Genomic DNA, 20,197 nt, shown 5'->3' with positions numbered 1-20,197 from the left:
AAAGATAGGTGGCTTAATCTGTACTATATTTATTTCACAATAGTTCAGCCAATGGTATACTGTTGCTGTGGAAATTTACTATGCCAAAAAATGTCTTTCATGATTTCTAAGGTCTACTTATTTGATATATGTTTGCAAAATATTATGCTCACATTAACAACATATTTAAAATAGCTAGATAAAAAGGATTGCACTCATGTATATTGATAAATTCTCTAAACAAAATAAAATTCAATATCCTGTCACAGAGATGCAAAAGCCAGTAACCATAAACAGTTAAACACATAAAGTTGCCACCGATCAGCATGTTTCAGGCTAGAGGCTGCTACATTTACGGTGGCAAATAATTGGACATATTTCATGAAATCAATGACTCAGGAGGTTTTTAATTTCTGTTTTTCCCCCTCTGAAGAACAGAACCCCACTCTGTCTCTTTTTACCTCTGATATAATTCAGGGAGAATATCAAGTCTTAATTTAAAATGAGTGATGTAGTATGGAGTTTCAGATGATATATCTTTTCAAAGCTGTCAGTTCCTTTCACCATGTTTCTTATATTCCAAAAACAAGTTTAAATTAAACATAGATCAACAATAAATCTGCCAAATGATATCTTATTTATGGCACTTTCAAAAGATACATTGATTTTTTTTTTATAAACCAAGATGGACACTTTCTGATTCCTTCAGAATTAAAATTAAAACAACTAAAATATTTGTTGAAAATTTATTAGCTATGACATGTCTCCATGTCTCCTATCTTCACAATATTATTCCCTGATGCATCTCTCTTGTAAGGTAAGGGAGCATATTATATATAGTGTGAAAGAGGCCTCAGTTTTCATCATCCAAACTTATTAAATATGAAATTATTATGATATGAGGATTGAAAAGGATAGAAAACTACAGTAGAAGATGATTTCACCAGATACCTGGGACAAAGTCTATTGCAGATTTATGATATCTCTAAAAATTTGGATGATTTGACTCTCAAATTTGAGTGATCAAAAGATCAGTGTAATTTTTATACCATGATAAAAGTGTTAATCATCAATTTGCAGTTGTGCAAATATTTATACTTAAATTTGACATCTACACATGACAATTCTTTATTTTAAAATGCTTACCTATATATTCATATAAGTAACCAAAAGCTCTTACAACTCACTGCAATCACTCATTACTATTTGTGCTACCTATGTTGCAATATTTGAGTCTTTGAGAAAAAGATACTCAAACTCAGTATAAGGTTATCTGTTGTGTGCCTCTAATTTTTATTTTTAAATAGGTATATTTATTACGATTATCTATGCCTACTCTACCATTGTATGCTGAATATGTGAGAGGCAATAAATGATATCTTTAGTTAGCAGAGGTTCAGAATAAGATAAACTATAGTGGAGGAAGTAAACTGTGGATCCTCAGACTGGATTCATTTGATGAGTTCCTGAAATCTGGGCACAGTGTGGTCATGGAATGAAGCTTTTGGAGGGAAGCCAAAGAGGTAAATATATTTTGTATATGGGATTAAAGTAAATAAAGTATAGTCAAGTAACACACTTTGGAGGCAATAAAACATGTTAATGACTTTGAAAGTCTCCAAATGAGACGTTGAATCAGTTTCTCCTCCCTCTGAAACTAGGTGGCTTATGATTGTTTTAACCAATAGGGTGTAATAAAAGTGATGCTAGATGACTTTCAGGGCTAGGTCATAAAAGTCCATGCAGTTTTTATTTATTTGGTGGAATATAAAAAATATATACACCAGAAGAACCTTATAAGAAAAATAGAACTACCCTGACATGCTATGAGAAAACCCAAACCAAAATAAATGAAATCCGTATCTTGAAGAGATATCTGTATTCCCCATGTTCATTGCACGTTATTCACAATAGTCAAAATTTGGAAACAACTGAAGTGTCCATTGACAGGTAAATGGATACATAAAATATTATATTTATACACACACAATGGACAAGATGCCAAGCATGATTAGGTTCTGGTGACAGCCCTCATCCTGGTTTCCTCACATGGCCAAGAGAGAAAAGAAACAAACTCTCTCTTACCTTTTCTTAATTCCATCATGAGGGCTCCATCATCATGATCTTACTGTCTCCCAACTGTCTCCCAAAAGCCCCATCACCAAACGTCTTCCTAATGTGGATTCTGATTTCAATATATGAAGATAGTGGGGGAATACCAGTCGTTAGCCCACAACAAACTAGCTACATTTGAAGTACTCAACTTGTGAGTACAGTAACCAACTGAGCAGTGAAGAATTTCCACCATCACAGAAATCTTTACTGGATGATGTTGATCTATACTGAAGAACAGAGACCAAGAGAAAAATAAAACAGAGGGAAAATATTGTGTTAGTGTAAAAAATTTCTAAAATAAAAAGAAAATCAAGTCCCAAGAGGAAAGGAGAGAGAGAATGGAACTTAAAGTGATATTTGAAGACATAATGCCTGAGAGATTTTCTCAAATGAAGAAATACATGAAGCCACGTATTCAGTTAATACTATAAATCTGAAGAATTCCAAATAAAAAGCAAATAATCACTAGGAATATCATACTAAAACTGATAACACCAAGAGAAAATGTTTAAAGCACCAAGATTTTTTAAAAGATACAATACTATCAAAGAAACAACAATAATATTAATTTTTGGTTGCTTGACACAAATAATGGAATGGTGTCTTAAAAGCATGAAAACAAAACCAACAAGACCAAACTCCTGTCCAACCAGAATTCAGCAACCACTAAAAATATCCTTCAAAATTGATAGTAAAAACATCATTTTATTTCTAATAAGCAAAACCAGAAAATACACCCCCCAGTATGTGTGCATTAAAGGAAATATTTGAGAACATATCAAAGGAAATTCTTCAGGCAGGACCAACATGACTCCAGAGAGAATAACAGACACACAGAATGAAATGAATAGCTACAGAAAGGGTAAATATGTGTTTAAAGCTAAATAAAGAGTCCATACTAAAAATAGTAATAACTTATAGCATTTTAAATAAATAAATAGGCCGGGCGCAGTGCTCCAGCCTGTAATCCCAGCACTTGGGGAGGCCGAGGCAGGTGGATCACGAGGTCAAGAGATCAAGACCATCCTGGCCAACATGGATGGTGAAACCCCGTCTCTACTAAAAATACAAAACTTAGCTGGGCATGGTGGCATGCACCTGTAGTCCCGGCTGCTCGGGAGGCTGAGGCAGGAAAATTGCCTGAACCCAAGAGGCAGAGGCTGAGATTGTGCTGCTGCACTCCAGCCTGGCACCTGGCAACAGAGTGAGATTCTGTCTCAAAAATAAATAAATAAATAAATAAGAAGTAACATACAACAAAAATAGAATAAGAGAAAGTGAGAGATACATTATTAAAGTACCCTAAAATTCTTTCACTGTTTGGGAAGCAGCAAATTTAATTAAACTTTAATAAGTAATGTTGTATCAGATTTTTAATGAGTAAAGAATGCACAGTATAATCTCTAAGGTGACCACTTAGTGACTAGTAAAAATACTTCATTTAACAGAAGACAGGAAAGGAAAGAAAACAATAGTAACAAAATCAAATAATAAAACAATATGTTTGAACTCAAATATGTCCAATAAATTAAATATTAAATAAACAGATGAAATATTATTAGTCTGAAGTTTAAAATACAAACAAATATTCCTTATAAAAGATACATATTAAATACAACAACACACAAAATTTGAACATAAAAGGATCAAAAGAAAAATGCCAGCAAACACTATTCAAAGGAAAGCTGGCCTAGTGATACTGCTAAAAGATAAAGTAGAATTTCAGGCAAAGAGAATTAGTAAAGATAAAAAGGGACGTTTTATATTTTAAAAGGAGCCATTTCATCAAGAAGATATAGCAATTCTAAATCAACAGGCATTTTATTAGTATAGACTTAAAAGATATAATTCAAACTTCCAGAAATAGAAAAAAATAGATATCCATGATTAATTATAGTGGGAGAGTTTAAAGCAACTCTTTTATTAACTGATAGAACAAATCCATAAAACAATAAGTATTTGGACAATTTTTAAAATGTGATTAACAAAAATTACCTAATTGGGAAATATCCCAGCAACTGAAGAATGGACAGATTTTTCAAGTATGCAGAGAACATTTGCCAAAATTGACCATATGCTTAGTCATAAAGCAAGCCTCACCAAATTTTGAAAGATTGCAATAATACAAACTGCAATTTTTGACCATAATCCAATTATACTACAAATCAAAGTAAAAAAAATTAATAGCTCTCAAAATGTTTGAAAATGACCCATGAGACGAATAAGAATGAAAATTTAAAAGTATTTTAAAGTGAATGTGTGTGTAAATATATAAAAACTTCAGGTATACCACTAATGCTGTGTTTAAAGGAAAACATATGGTCTTAAATGTAAATATTTAATAAGAAAAAAGGATGAAAATAAATAATCTAATAATTCATCTTAAGTTAGAAACAATTACAAGTTACATTTTCCCAAGAAAACTAAAAGAAACAGTTTAGGAAAGCAGAAAACAATGAAACTGAGTAAAAAGTAATAGAGAAAATAAAAATACAAAAGGTTTTAAAGGAAACAATAATTACAAATTGAAAAATTTCTGATTAGAAATCTGAGGAAAAATATTGAGAAGGAAGAAATACATAATATTAGTAATGAAAAAGATTATTATTGCAGATCCTTAAAGATAATGAAGAACTTACGATCAGTTTTATGCCAATATGTTTGAAGATTTGGATGGAAATAATCAAATGCCTTGGAAATCACAACTTAAACGAATATAAGAAGTGAAAAATGTCAGTTTTCCTTCACTCTCAAAAAATAATCCAGACTTCTTTCTGATTTGTGTGTTGTAAATATTTCCACAATAGCTAATTTCAGTCTAGTTGCATGACATCACAGAGCGGACAGTCAGAAAGAGGGGTGCAAAATGCACCCTGAACCAGTGGCAGTATCAAATAATTCCCACAAACCACTATTCATACTTACTGAAATATCAAATTCATAATTTAAATGTATTTCCAGAAAGAAAACCTATATCCTAGATAAATTCATGAGTAAATTTTATAAATATTTTTGGAGAAAATAACAGAAATTTTCATGAACTTTACCAAAGAATAGAAGTTTCTAATTTATTCTAAGAGGTTAGGATTTTCTAACATTATGAGAAATTATGAGAAAATAAATTACAGGACAAAGGCATTCAAATACAGTTGCAAAAATTCTAAATAAAATGTCAAAAATCTATCAAAACATCATATTGTACACCATAAATACATGCAATTTTATTTGTAAAATAAAAAATAAATGAAAATATCAACAAACTGAATTCAATAAATATAAAAATGGCAAAATGTTAGAAAAAGTACAGTTTAAGTTAGGCATGCAAAGTTAATTTAGCAGTCAAAAACCAATGTAAATTAGCACATTAATGAAATAATAGAAGAAAACTACATAATGATCTCATAGATGAGAAAATATATTTGATAACAATTTAATATTAATATTTATTGACTAACAATAGAAGGAAAATAATTTTCTTAATGCATAAAAATAACTATATGTACTTAGAAAACAAACACATAATTATAGAAACTCTATAGTTAATGCTCCAATATAGTTTTATTCCTAAAATGAAGGATAAAGCAGGGCTATTCTTTGTCACCGTTTCCATTTGACATTCTTCTAGAGAGCCAGTGAAATAAGGAAAGAAAAAGAAATAAAAAACTAAGGACAGAAGAATGCATTTGCAATCTAATCATTCCCATAGTAAATACAAATCATTTAAATCTGAATTATACAAAATCACTAGTAACAAGGCCAATGCACAAAAATTATATTTTTATTAATTAGCAACAAGAAATCAATTAAAATTTTAATTTAAATTTAAAAGTAATTCTATAAAAAAATCACAGAATTGGCAACCTGGTTTTAATATATATAATAAAATGAAAATAGCCAAAAACTAACAAGGAAAATCTTAAAGAATAAGATTATTACATTTTTATTCTTGGATATCAAAACTTGTTGTAAAGCTTCGGCAAGGAAGACACAGTGGTAGTGACATAAACAAACAACAGAACAGTAGGTTATTATAGAGTCTAGAAACAGACCATCACATATACAGACACTTGATTTGTTGATAAAAGACAAGATGGAGCAAAGGGAAGTACAAAATGTGTTGGTAGCTTTAACTGCAAATATGTAAATAATAATACTTAATAAAAATGAATTAATCTTTTAAGCAAAAGAATATCTGTCTAGGATAGAATAAAATTCAATTATATGTCATTTACAAAATGCCTTTAAGGTTATAACGGGTATGAAGGTTTCAAATAACAGGATAGAAAAGACATGTCCAATAAATTATCAGCAATAAAGTCTCATTGTTAAATTGATAAGCGAAAAATGGACTTCATGGTTAAAGTAACCCATTACTGGAGATAAAGCAGTTAAATTTATTGTAATGTATTCATCAGTTCACCCCAGGAAACTATAATCATGTTAAATTTTATATTAATAACACATAGCATCAAAATATATTAGGCAAAACCTTATAGAACTACAACAAGAAACAGGAAGATCTACACCAATGGTGAAAAAGTTTTAACACAAAATTGAAAAATAAAGCAAACAAAAAAATAAAGATATAAAAGATACAAAGGAAAGAATTAAGCTCTTGTCTTAATTTGCACTATAATATATGTAGCAAACAATTGCAGAATGCATATTCACTTCAGGAATACAGAGAACATGAACAAAATTGACCAAACATTGGCCCTTTCGGCAGCATTCAATGCATTTCAAATACTAGAAAACTAATAACCAAGTTCTTTGTTTACAGTACAACTAACTTTTAAAAATCAATATAAAGGTAATTTTAAAAACACATAGTTTGTAAAGTTGGAAACCTACTTCTAAATAATTTATAGTCTAAAAAAATTTATAGTAGAAGTAAATATGTTTTTAAACTGAACAGTAACAAAATATATTAAAACTTAAATGTACCAAAAATAGAACTTAGAAATGTATAGCCTAAAACGTTGTTAGAAAAAAGGCTAAATATCAATAAGCTAAGCTATGCATCCCTCTTAAAAAATCAGAAAAAAGTAGTGAAATTATATGAAGTTTAAAAAGGTAGACGTAGAAATTGATTTAAAAAATGATGAAAAACACAAACATATAATAGTAGAGAAATTCAACAAAGCCGGAAGTCAATTTTTTGTAAAGACACAAAATTGCTAAACTTTTGATTTCTGATAAGACTGACAAAAAGAGAGACCAAAAATATCAGTATCAGGAATAAAAAATAATATGCCACTATTGATAGAAAATTAAAATTATTAAGAGACTATTCTGAGCAGCTTTATTGGGATGTTGCATGACCAGACAAATAGATCAAATGAACACAACAGAGATCTTGAAAGAGATTTACAATTAAATGGACATTTGATATATGACAGCATTAGTATTGTATAATATTAGTAAGGAAAATATAGGCTTTTTGATGAAAGGTGTTGAGACAATTGAACATGTCAAAAAATTAAGTTAAACCCATGTTTTGTACCAGAAACTGGAATCAATATTAGGTAGGTAAAGCACTTAAATGTTGAAGACAAACCATGAAACTTTAAGAAGATAATATTTAAAAATATCTGCATGAAATTGAGTCTTGGGGGAATTCTTAAACAATATATGAAAGCATTAACATATATAAACAGAAGTCATCTGTAACATACTTAACCATTAAGGAAGGCAGGTTGGAACAATGGTTAAGATCACAGACTGTGAAGTCAGTCAACTTAGGATAGCATGTAACTTACACCACTGACTAGCTGGGTGACCTACATTAAGCTGTTTAGTCTTTCAGGAACTCAGTTTCCCAATTTGTAAAATGAAACTAATAATGATATCTATACCCTACATAAAACAAGATAATCTGTATAATGTGCTTAGAGCATTCCCTGGCACATAAAACCTAGTAAACATGTATTATGTGGCTACATAACAGTCAAATGCATATGAAAAAATGTCACAATTTCATAAGTAATCACTAATAAGGAAATCACAATAAATAATAAAGTCACAAAATATGCATTTGATTTCATTTACATAAAGTTCAAGAATAGAAAAAATTAAAAATATAAAATTGATTTTATACAGAGCTATACATTCACAAATTACACATACATTTACATGTACTTAATATTTAGGAGAGCAAAGGAATCGTTATCACATAGGGAGAGGGATTACTGTAGAAGAAGACAGATATGAAATCAGAAGTTTTCGTGAAGATTCTCTGAGGAACTAGAAATTATCTGCTTCTTAAACTGGTGGTGGTTGCATGAATATCTACTTAATAAGTCTTCTTTAAACAGCCTCTTTCTCTCTCTTTATGTATGTGTATACATTTAAAGTAAACATTCTTACGAAAGAGCATGGTGCACACTTAGAAGCTGTCCAATGTATTTTTTTATTATACTTTACGTTCTGGGGTACATGGGCAGCTCATGCAGGATTGTTACATAGGTATGCACATGCCATGGTGGTTTGCTGCATCCATCACCTTGTCATCTACATTAGGTATTTCTCCTAATGTTATGCCTCCCCAGCCCCCCACCCCCCTGCTATCCCTCCCCGAGCCCCCCACCCCCAACAGGCCCCAGTGTGTGATGTTCCCCTCTGTGTGTCCATGTGTTCTCATTGTTCAACACCCAGTTATGAGTGAGAACATGCAATGTTTGGATTTCTGTTCTTGTGCCAGTTTGCTGAGATTAATTGTTTCCTGCTTCATTCATGTGCCTGCAAAGAATGTAAACTCATCTTTTTTTATGGCTGCATAGTATTCCATGGTATATATGTGCCACATTTTCTTTATCCAGTCTATCATTGATGGGCATTTGGGTTGGTTCCAAGTCTTTGTTATTGTAAACAGTGCTGCAATGAACCTACCTGTGCATGTGTCTTTATAACAGAACAATTTATAATCCTTTGGGCATATACCCAGTACTGCCCAAAGTAATTTACAGATTCAATGCTATTCCCATCAAGCTACCATTGACCTTCTTCACAGAACTGGAAAAAAACACCTTCAATGAAGAAAGAGTCTGCATTTCCAAGACAATCCTAAGCTAAAAAAAAAAAAACAAAGCTGGAGATATCATGCTACTTGACTTCAAACTACTACAAGGCTATAGTAATCAAAACAGCATGATACTGATACCAAAACAGAGCTATAGACCAATGGAACAGAACAGAGGCCTCAGAAGTAATGTCTCACATTTACAACCATCTGATCTTTGATAAACCTGACAAAAACAAGCAATGAGGAAAGGATTCCCTATTTAATAAATGGTGTTGGGAAAACTGGCTAGCCATATGCGGAAAAGTGAAACTGGACCCTTTCCTTACACCTTATACAAAAACTAACTCCAGACGGATTAAATATTTTAATGTAAGACCTAACACATAAGAAAACCTAGAAGAAAACATAGGCAATACCATTCAGGACATAGGCATAGGCAAGGAATTCATAACTAAAACACCAAAGGCAATGGCAACAAAAGCCAAAATAGACAAATAGGATCTAATTAAACTTAAGAGCTTCTGCACAACAAAAGAAACTATCATTAGAGTGAATTGGCAACCAACAGAATGGGAAAAAAAAATTTTGTTTGTTTTTTTTCGAGACGGAGTTTCATTCTTGTTACCCAGGCTGGAGTGCAGTGGCACGATCTTGGCTCACCGCAACCTCCACCTCCTGGGTTCAAGCAATTCTCCTGCCTCAGCCTCCCGAGTAGCTGGGACTAAAGGTGCATGCCACCAGGCCCAGCTAATTTTTGTATTTTTAGTAGAGACAGGGTTTCACCATGTTGACCAGGACGGTCTTGATCTCTTGACCTCATGATCCACCAACCTCGGCCTCCCAAAGTGCTGGGGTTATAGGTATGAGCCACCACACCCGGCTGGGGAAAAATTTTTGTAATCTACCCATCTGACAAAGGGATAATATCCAGAATCTATAAAGAATTTAAACAAATTTACAAGAAAGAAACAAAAAGCCCCCTCAAAAAATGGGTGAAGGATATGAACAGACACTTCTCAAAAGAAGACATTTATGCAGCCAATAAACATGTGAAAAAAAGCTCATCAGTAGAGAAAGGCAAATCAAAATCACCTCGAGATACCATCTCACGCCAGTTAGAATGGTGATCATTAAAAAATCAGGAAATAATAGATGCTGGAGAGGATGTAGAGAAATAGGAAGGCTTTTACACTGTTGGTGGGAGTGTAAATTAGTTTGACTAATGTGGAAGACGGTGTGGTGATTCCTCGATGATCTAGAAATAGAAATTTCATTTGACTCAGCAATTTTTTTTTTTAAATAAGAAAAGGATGCTTCAGAAGCACTTAATGTGATCCTACTTTTGAAAAAAGATGTACCTTAAAGAACCTAGGAGAATATCCACCAAAATGTCAATGGTAGCTGTTTTGGGGTAGGACTAAGTGGAGAGAGATGGGTAGCCATTAATTGTGGTGTCATTTTTGTAAAGGTGAGTATTTAAGAAAATTCATTCATTATATTAATAAGAAAAACTAAAAAGAAAAAAAACTTCAGTATCACAATGAAACAAATAACATTACACATGTTTCACAAAGTCTTTATACGTCTTTGTACGTTAATGTATAATCTTGTACAATGTCATGTTTAATGACGGCATAGCGTCCCACCACATCCATGTACTGTTTTGATTTAATAAATATTAATGCTGGACATTTAGAACATTTTACTTATTTATTTTGCATGAGCACCCCTGTAATTCAATATCTTATTATTTTTGTAAAATAAACGTCTAGAAGTGAATTTGCTGGGTTAAAAGGTATACAAAAATCTGATGCAGAATTTGCATCATAATTTTGACAGCAGTATTTTGAAGGTAAAATTGTCATTCATATATTGGTACTGGATTTTGTTCAATTACAAATATTATAAAAGGTCAGAAAGACTTAAAATGCTTAGTTACCGAAATTAGGCACAATTCCAAGAAGTTCCAGTAAGGGCTCAGACTTGATCTCTTGAAAAAAAAAAAAAAAAAGAAAAAGAAAAAAGAAATATACAATGGCAAAATAGGTTAAGCAAAGAATCAATTCTAAACATCTCTTGAATTCCATACCTAGTTTATTGCTGCCCATGTGGTATATACTCAGTGTGCCTGATTAATTGGAGGTTACTAAATTTGCCTAATTCATAGGGGTTTTCCACTGTCCCGGGGATGCCAGTTGCTTAAATAAGCAACTATTTAATAGAGGCAATAAGACACCAACCTACAAAAATTCATAGGCTGTCACTATAAAATGGTGATTGACGATATTTTCAAGGAGCTGTGTTATCACATGGCTCATGGAGTACTCCCTTCTAAACAAAGTGACTGTCTCTTCCTCAAACAATTCATTTTAGCCCTTCTCAGTATTACCGTTGTGAGTGTCATGCATTTGGTTTGCCAATGTGTTAGGCTAAAAGATATAAAAGCAAGTTGGACAGGGACTGTCAGAAACATATAATTTTCTAAGTATGAGGTTAGTGGGAGAAACAGCAGATATAAATAATCTGAATAAACTTATTTATCTTGACGGTTTGCAAATGGATCAGAAGCTATCAATGGCAAGGCTGTGTGATATAGCACAGGACTATAAGTCAGTATCTGATTTTATGCCAGAGAGCACAATTCCCATGTTAGACTGGAGACAAGATTATTGATTAGAACAAAGATTGGGAAAGTTCAGCCAAGTCATAGAGAGAGACATGTAGACCTAAAAGACTAATGATTCTACCTATGGGTGTATTGGACTTCTTTTTTGTGGAGTGGAATAAAGTTAAACCCCATTACTCTCTTTTGTTAGGGTCAAACTTCTTCATTAGATTAAGTCCAAATTCTTTTTTTTATACTTTAAATGGTCAAAAGATATATTAAATGAGGAGAAAAAAATGGATAGCTTTTATATAAAAAATTTTAAAGATAAAATTTGATCATCATTTTAAATTAATTTTTAAAAATTAAAATAGCATATATTCATAATTTTTTAGTCAAAAATGTTTCTACAAGGTCAACTTTGAAAAACAAAGTTCTCTGGCTTACTTCTCCTTCCATTACTCTTTTCCAAAGATAATCACTTTGACTAATTTAGCTGCTCCTTTGGATATTTATATCCACAATGTAAAAATAATTATTTTTTAAGTATTTATTTTTTTGTTTAATCACACTATGTGGAAGGTGAAGAAGTAATCCTTTTACTTGTTGCTTCAAGCCACCACTTATGTTCTTTCCCTATTCTCCCATATATAACTTTAAGCTTTTCCTATATTCAGTGTTTAAAAATTTGTTTATTTAGTTATTTATTTTTGAGAGTCTCACCCTTTTTGCCCAGGCTGGGGTGCAACAGTGTGATCTTGGCTCACCGCAACCTCTGCCTCCCAGGTTCAATTGATTCTCCTGCCTCAGCCTCCCGAGTAGCTGGGATTACAGGTGCCCACCAGTGTGCCTGGTTAACTGTTCGTATTTTTAGTAGAGAAGGGTTTTCACTATGTTGGTCAGGCTAGTCTTGAATTCCTGACCTCCAGTGATCCACCCGCCTCAGCCTAAACATTTATTTTTCCAGCTTTATTGAGGTATAATTGACAAGCAAAAAGTATATATTTATTTTGTACAACATGCTGCTTTGATGCATATACACGTTGTGATTACCACAATCAACCTAGTGATCATATCCATTATCTCACAAGGTTAACTTTTTTGTGGTAAGAACATTTAAGATTTACTCTCTTAGCAAATTTAAAGTATATGACATGATATTAACAATTCTAAATACTATATAGTACATTAGATCTCCAGAATTTATTCATTCTGCATAACTAAAACTTTATACTCTTTGACCCACATATCCCTATTGCTTCATATCCAGCACCCAGCAACCACCATTCTACTCTCTGCTTCTGTAAGTTTAAATTTTTTAGATTTTACATGTAAGTGAGATCATGCAGCATTTGTCTTTCTGTGACTAGCTTATTTCGCATGGCATAATGTCCTACCAGTTCATTCATGTTGCTGCAAATGAGAGGATTTTCTTCATTTTAAGAATGAATAATAGTCATATATATATATATATATATATATATATATATATATATATAGAGAGAGAGAGAGAGAGAGAGAGAGAGAGAATATGTAGTATTCTATATCCACATTTTCTTTATCCGTTCATAAATAGATGCACACTTAGGTTGATTGGTTGATTTCATATCTTGGCTATTGTGAATATTGCTGCAAATAAGAATGAGAGAGGAATAGAATGAGACATCATTTTTTGAAAATAAGAGTGCAGTTATCTCTTAAACATGCTGATTTTGATTCTTTTGAATACATACCCAGAAATGACACTGTTGGATCACATGGCAGTCCTATTTTGAACTTTTTGAGGAATCTTCATCCTCTGTTCCATAACAGCTGTACCAAGGTTCACTTTTCTCCATATTCTTGTCAATACTTGCTATCTTTTACTTTTTTGATAGTAGCCATTACAAGAGGTATGAGGTAATAACTCATTGCTGTATCTTGTTGTGGCATTTTTTTCATATACTTCTTGGCCATTTGTATTTACTATTTTTGAGAAATGGCTTTCTCAAAAATAGTAATAGGTTTTTGCACATTTTAAATTAGAATATTTGTTGTCTTTTTACTGAGTTGCTAAGCTGAGTTCCTTATATATTTTGGGTATTAACTCCTTATCAGATGTATGGTTTGCAAATATTTCCTCCCATTTCATAAGTTGTTTTTGTATTCTGTTGATTGTTTCTTTTGCTATGCCAAAGGTTTTCAGTTTGATGCAATCTTATTAATCTGTTTTTGCTTTGTTTCTTCTGTTTTTGTGGTCATATCCAAGAAATCATTGTCCAAACCAATTTCAAAAAGGCTTTTCTCTATGTTTTTTTCTAGTAGTTTTAAAGTTTTAACCCTTAACATTTAAGTCTTTAATTCATTTTGAGTTGATTTTTGTGTATGCTATGAGATAAGAATATCTGGTTTTCTCATTATCATTTATTGAAGAGAATGTCCTGTTCCTACTGTGCATTCCTGGAATCTTTGTTGAATAAATATTCTTATATCCTGTAGAGGTTTTCTTATATGTGATGAGTTGCTTTTCTCTTGGTGCTTTCAAAATTCTTTCTCTGTCTTTAACTTTTGAGAATTTAATTATGATGTACGTTAGTGAATATCTCTGTATATTTAATCTATTTGAGGTTCTTTGGGCTTCAGGGAACAAGATACTCATTTCATTTCCTGCTCCAAATTTGGAAGGTTTTCTGTTATTATGTCTTTCAATAAGCTTTCTTCCGCTTTCTCTTTCTTTGTTTCTTCTTGGACCTCCCTAATGTATACACTGGTTTACTTGATGGTGTACCATAACTCCTGCAGGCTTTTCCACTTTTGTTGCTCTTTTTCTCCTTTTTGTTATTCTGAGTAATATCAAATAACCTGTTGTTTTCTTAGTTTTTTGTTCTCGATGATTCTCTCTTCTGCTTGATCAAGTTTGTTGTTGAAGTTCTCTGTGAAATATTTTAGTTCAATCATTGTGTTCTTTAACTTCTGAGTTTCTGATTGATTCCTTTTTATGGTTTTTACCTCTTTGTTGAACCACTGATAATCTGTGTTCTCTTGTAGCACATTGAGCTTCTTTAAGGTGATTATTTTTAATTCTTTGTCAGGCGGTTCATAAATCTTCATTTCCTTAGGGCCAGTTCTTGGTGCTTTGTTTCATGTTTCCCTAATTATTTGTGATCCTTGTGGCCTGCCTTGTATTGATATCAATGCATTTGAAGTAGATGCCTCTTTTAGTCTTTGTGGACTGGTTTTAGCAAGGAAAGCCCTGAACAAGTCAGCTTGTCCAGAGATTCTGACCAGTTTATCCACTGTGGTTTGCAGTGGGCTTGCCACTGGAGTCTTCAGGCAGGCTGGCCTGCTGCCTAAGTCAGTGGGTTCACAGGCCTAGTACCTAAGTCCACAGAGACGGTCTGATGTCTTATTTTATAGGCGCAGGCCTGGAGCCTGGGTCTACTGGGAAGGGCCTGGACATTGGGTCTGTATGGGTGAGGCTGGCACCTGAGTTCATGTAGGAGGGCTTAGAACCTGGAACTAGTAGGGATGGCCTGCAGCCTGACTTGTTGAGGCCTTCCTGGCACTGGGGCAGGCCCAGATCAGGCCTGGAGCCTGGGGCTGTGAGGGCTGGTCTGATACTAGAATAAACCTAAGTCCTGAGACCAAAGGGGCTAGTTTGGCAGTGACATGGGCCTGGATCCTGGGTCCATGGGGGACATACTGAGGTCTGGGCCATGAGGACTGGTTCTGGGATCCACTGGGTCTGGTTCTGGGATCCACGGGGATAGGGATGGTGCTGGGGCCTGCAATGAAGTCAGGGAATCACTTTATTCTCCTCCTTTACATGGAGGGTATCTCTCTTCATACTGAACTGTAGAGGCATTAGGGAAGGCTGACAGGCATATTATAAAACTATTCTTCTTGCCCTCTTCAATGTGTCTTTGCCAATTTCTCTTCTCCGTTAGGATGCCATAATCTCTCATTTGAATTTCTTAGCTCTTGTGAAGGTATTTTTGTGTGTAAATAGTTCCTCAGATTGATATTTCTGTGAGATGACAAGCAATGGAAATTCTATTCTGCTATATTGCTGACATCACGTACTTGTCATCATTTTATTAAGGCTGTGATACTTTTATTTTATAGGTTTTAAGACTAATTTGTTTGAAGCTATTAATGAAAATTGCTTGTAATTTTGTAAGCTACTTTCTTCGTGAAATATGTCATTATAATCTCTTCTGCCTTTATGGAGAGGAGAAATAATTTTCCTCAGTCTGTATAATTTCTAAAACACTTGATTAATTATTAGTTTAGTCATTTGACAGAAATTTATTAAAAATCTACTACATGCAAAATCACAATATTGGAACCTGAGGACTAGGATGATTTCTAATATGCAGTTCCTATGCTCAAAAAAAGTATTAAAAAAACAAAAAAAACCCCATATTTATGAAATAGACAGTGTTACATGTTATTAGAAAGGTACAAATAAAATGCTGTGGCTGTTCAGAGCATAGAAAAACTTCAAGATAGATGTATCCAACAATTTTATGAATGTGGCATTTCATCTGGGCTTTGCGGGTGGGTAGAAAGGCAAACCATAGACAGACTATAATGTTGTATAACCACAGGGCATAGAAATGGGCACCAGTTACTTTAATTTAGAGCATGTTTTGCAAGATAAAGAGCACAAAGACCCATGGGTGTAAAGGTAGGTGAGCCAGCTTATCACCACTAAATCCCTTGCTAGGTATATTTTGAGGTCAGAAAGGTTTTTGTTCAGAAGAATGACTTTACCGAAACGATGTGTTAGTGAGCCCCTGGAATTTTCAGGAGGGTTTTGAATGAAGCGGACTATAAAAGATCTGGACAGGGGCCTTATAAGTCAAAGTACTATTGTAAGAAGTCCAGGAGTCAAATGACAGAATGAATTCAGAGAAGAATGAAAGAACATATTGGCCACTAACTAGGAATAATCTTTATATTTCTGAACAAAATTTGTATCCCTTGACCTTTACCCTATTTAACTTGGAACTTTCCTCAAGTCTCCTGAATAGCTCAATATATACCTTTTCAGGATAAATTATGAGAAAAATTCTTCAGCTCTTGGCAGGACCTGCTCAGATGTGGAGATTTGTGGTAATTATGAGAAACTCAGCCCAAAGCTGAGGGAGTTGGCTCATTTATGCCTAGTGTTCCATTACTGGAAAACTAAGCTTGTGGGAGTTATTTATATCCTACTGTTCAAAGTCATCACCAAGGTCTTATTTTTCACACACACCAAAAATGTGCAACCTCTGGCATAGGTGGGTTAGTTAGTAACCTGGGATCTGCTTTAGGATAGATAAAAAGGAAAAACGGCAGCAAACTGAAAGATGCAGCAAGTCTTCTTTATAATAACTATTAGGTTGGTGCAAAAGTAATTGCAGTTTTCTTAAATTAAAAATAATGGCAAAACCCACAGTGACTTTTGTAACAGCCTAATATATTGATCTAATGAATAGCTGTACATGAACAAGTGATACGTAGCAAATGGAACAAGTTCCTTTAAGGATCACCACAAAAGAGAGATTCTGTGAGAGAGGACAGTTGTTGAGAGTTAGTTAGGAAGGCTCTAGCTTCTCCCTCCACCCCACCCTCAGCAAGTTTCTAAAGGTCTTTGGAGATCCACCAAAGAAAGCCATTAAGAAGAACAACTCACACAATGTTTATAGAATATCTAATACTCAAAGGCCTCCACTGTCTAAACACCATCCCATGATGAATCATCCCTGAGGGAAATAGGTAGCCCCCACTTGTTATTTTATTACTGTATTCAAAGATCAGGTAGAAAATAGTAATATTCCAATGTATTCCTAAGTAAGGGTAAAAAGAAGAAGAATTTTCTGTCCCTCCTGAGACACAGTGAGCTCAAAGACTTTCAGATTCTGAGGATGTGACTTTAACAAGCTATAGAAACTTGGATTTACGACTCAGTTTTCAAATTCCTGATAGGGAGTACAGCATGCAAAAAGAATGTTAAGTGCAGATGAATTAAAATATATAGGTGTTTCTTATCATCTGCTACCAATATGTAACAGAATTATTTCTGTTTAGCTGATGCATGTTAATTAATAATATGTATGTATGTGTTTAATGAATTATACACATTCACATTATACAAATACATATTCATTATAATGAATTATACACATACATATATGTATATATTTCTTTGTGTATATATGTGTGTGTGTGTGTGTGTGTATATATATTATGTACGTATATATGTATGAAGAACCTAGGAAGTTGGAAGCAAATTCAGTGCATAAAAGGTTGGCATAAGGATGCAAATTAACACAAATGGTTACAAAGGGATTTCTCATTTCAGGTTGATTTGATTAGCAATAATATTTGAATCTAATTTTTCAGGTAATGTTTCTTCCATCATTTTCCAGAGCAGCAAGTTGATGAACATCTCATTTACATTTTTATTAGCCTATAAAGCTTTTCTTGCTTATGCTCTTCTACCTCACCCTGAAAGCAATACTTAATGTTCAATAATAGTTAACAGAGTCTATGGCAAAAGCCTGAGTGTCCAAAAAAAAAAAGACAAGCTAGTATCCTTTTATATTACTCCTTACAATTGATAGATGATTACGGAATTGTTCTGAGATCTTAAAATAACTGATAATAATACATGATCTATGATCTTGTGTTTATCTCCAGACCAAAAGCCTGCAGAGTAGCAGACTGCTTTTTTGCCTTTTTAATAAAGAGCATTCTGTAGCATAGGGCACACTCAGTAATGGGGTATAAAGTTTGTGGTTTCAACTCCAGGGAAAACCATTTTTGAATGCCACAGAACATGTAGTGTTCTTAAACTAAGTCTTAGCTATTTAAGACCATGTGTACAAGAAACGTTTAGTTTCAGAAACTTAACTGTTTGACATGAAGGTATATCAAGTTTTGGCATCATGGAACAGCACATGACTATGCAAACCAAGTTCGGAAACCTATAAAGTTGATGACGATGAATGGTGATTGTAACACCTATCAATCATTAATGACATTCACTAGAGTGATATTTAAACAATAATTTATAACAATGTGCATCGGCTGGCATATTTGGCCTTTGCCATGTTTCCCGTAACCAAATGATGGTAGTCCCTGATGTGCACACTGGTGAAATACTACAGAATCAGGGCTTGTTTCTCTGCCTGTGAAATTTTGGAAACTTATCAAAGGCAAGGTAAAATTGCAGCATTGTGTGAGATAAAGATGACATCAGGCTACATAACAGATTCAGAGAAAGAGAAAGGCAGAAAGAGACAGAGAAAAGCTTCCAAATTATTTTTACAGATTCAGCATAGCGTTTATTTCCAAATCTGACAAGCATAATTGCTATGGAGAATTGTGTCCCCTCAAATTCATGTGCTGAAGCCCCATCTCTATAATACTTCAGGATGTGACTATTTAGAGATAGAGCCTTTGAAGAAGGCTCATAATGTCATTAGGGTGGACCCTAATTCATATAACAGGTGACCTTATAAAAAGAGTAGATTAGAACACAGAGACAGAGATGCCAGACATGTGCACACACAGAGATATGACCATGTTAACATACAGTGAATGCATCCGCCAACTAAGGAGAGAGGCCTCAGAAGAAATCAAATTTGCCAACATCTTGATGTTGAACTTCGATTGTACTGAATTGTGAGAAAATACACTTCTGTTGTTTAAGTCACTCAGTCTGTGATATTTTGTAATGACAGCCTTGGAAAGTAATGCCATAATACAGAAAAGAAAACCATAGACCAAACTCACTTATGAATATTAGCAAAACAAGTTTAGCAACAAGCTAAGGGAATAATGTACCATGACCAACTGTGTTTCATTCCAAGAGTACAATGATAATTCAATTGAAAAATGACAAATGATCTGAAGTATCAACCATTGCAATTAGGGAAGAGAGGAACAAGATGTTTAATTATTGGAAGGGAAGCAAAATTATCACCATAAATTGGAATTTAATTGTAAAACAGGAAGTTCCAAAAGACTCATCTAAAACGTATAATAATAAAATAAGTCAGTAAGTTGAATGTTTTAAATTTAAAAATCAAGGACCAATGTTGCTTGATTTTTAATATGTTTTATATAAGTTAGAAAAGCCATTCACATTGCAATGAAAAGACAAAATCACTAGAAATAAATTTTAACAAATCTATGAGAATAATATTCTGCTGAAAGACTGAAAAAGAAACTTGAATAAATGGAAAGAACTTGTTCTGAAATAGAAGACTCAATATAATAGGGATATCTTTCCCCAAGTTAAATTGTACATTAATGTTTTATCCTACCTAGGATACCACATTTTTTTTAGAAATGTGTAACAATAAAATCAGAAACAAAACAGAACAAATAAAAATGACTGCTAACTTTCCAAAAGTTTATGTGCTACGTAGTATCTAAGCATTTAACATATATTGTCATTACACACACACACACACACACACACACACACACCCCTAATATGGTGG

At 33.3% G+C, this 20,197-nt stretch overlaps 1 protein-coding gene across 2 annotated transcripts in view; it reads right to left on the bottom strand.

Moving 5' to 3' along the window:
• TNNI3K (TNNI3 interacting kinase) overlaps positions 1-20,197 on the bottom strand; it is a 307,038-nt gene that overhangs the window by 243,305 nt on the left and 43,536 nt on the right.

Source organism: Callithrix jacchus, chromosome 7, assembly GCF_049354715.1.
Source record: "Callithrix jacchus isolate 240 chromosome 7, calJac240_pri, whole genome shotgun sequence".
Taxonomy (NCBI): Eukaryota; Metazoa; Chordata; class Mammalia; order Primates; family Cebidae; genus Callithrix; species Callithrix jacchus.
This window is presented reverse-complemented; position numbering and strand designations above follow the sequence as displayed.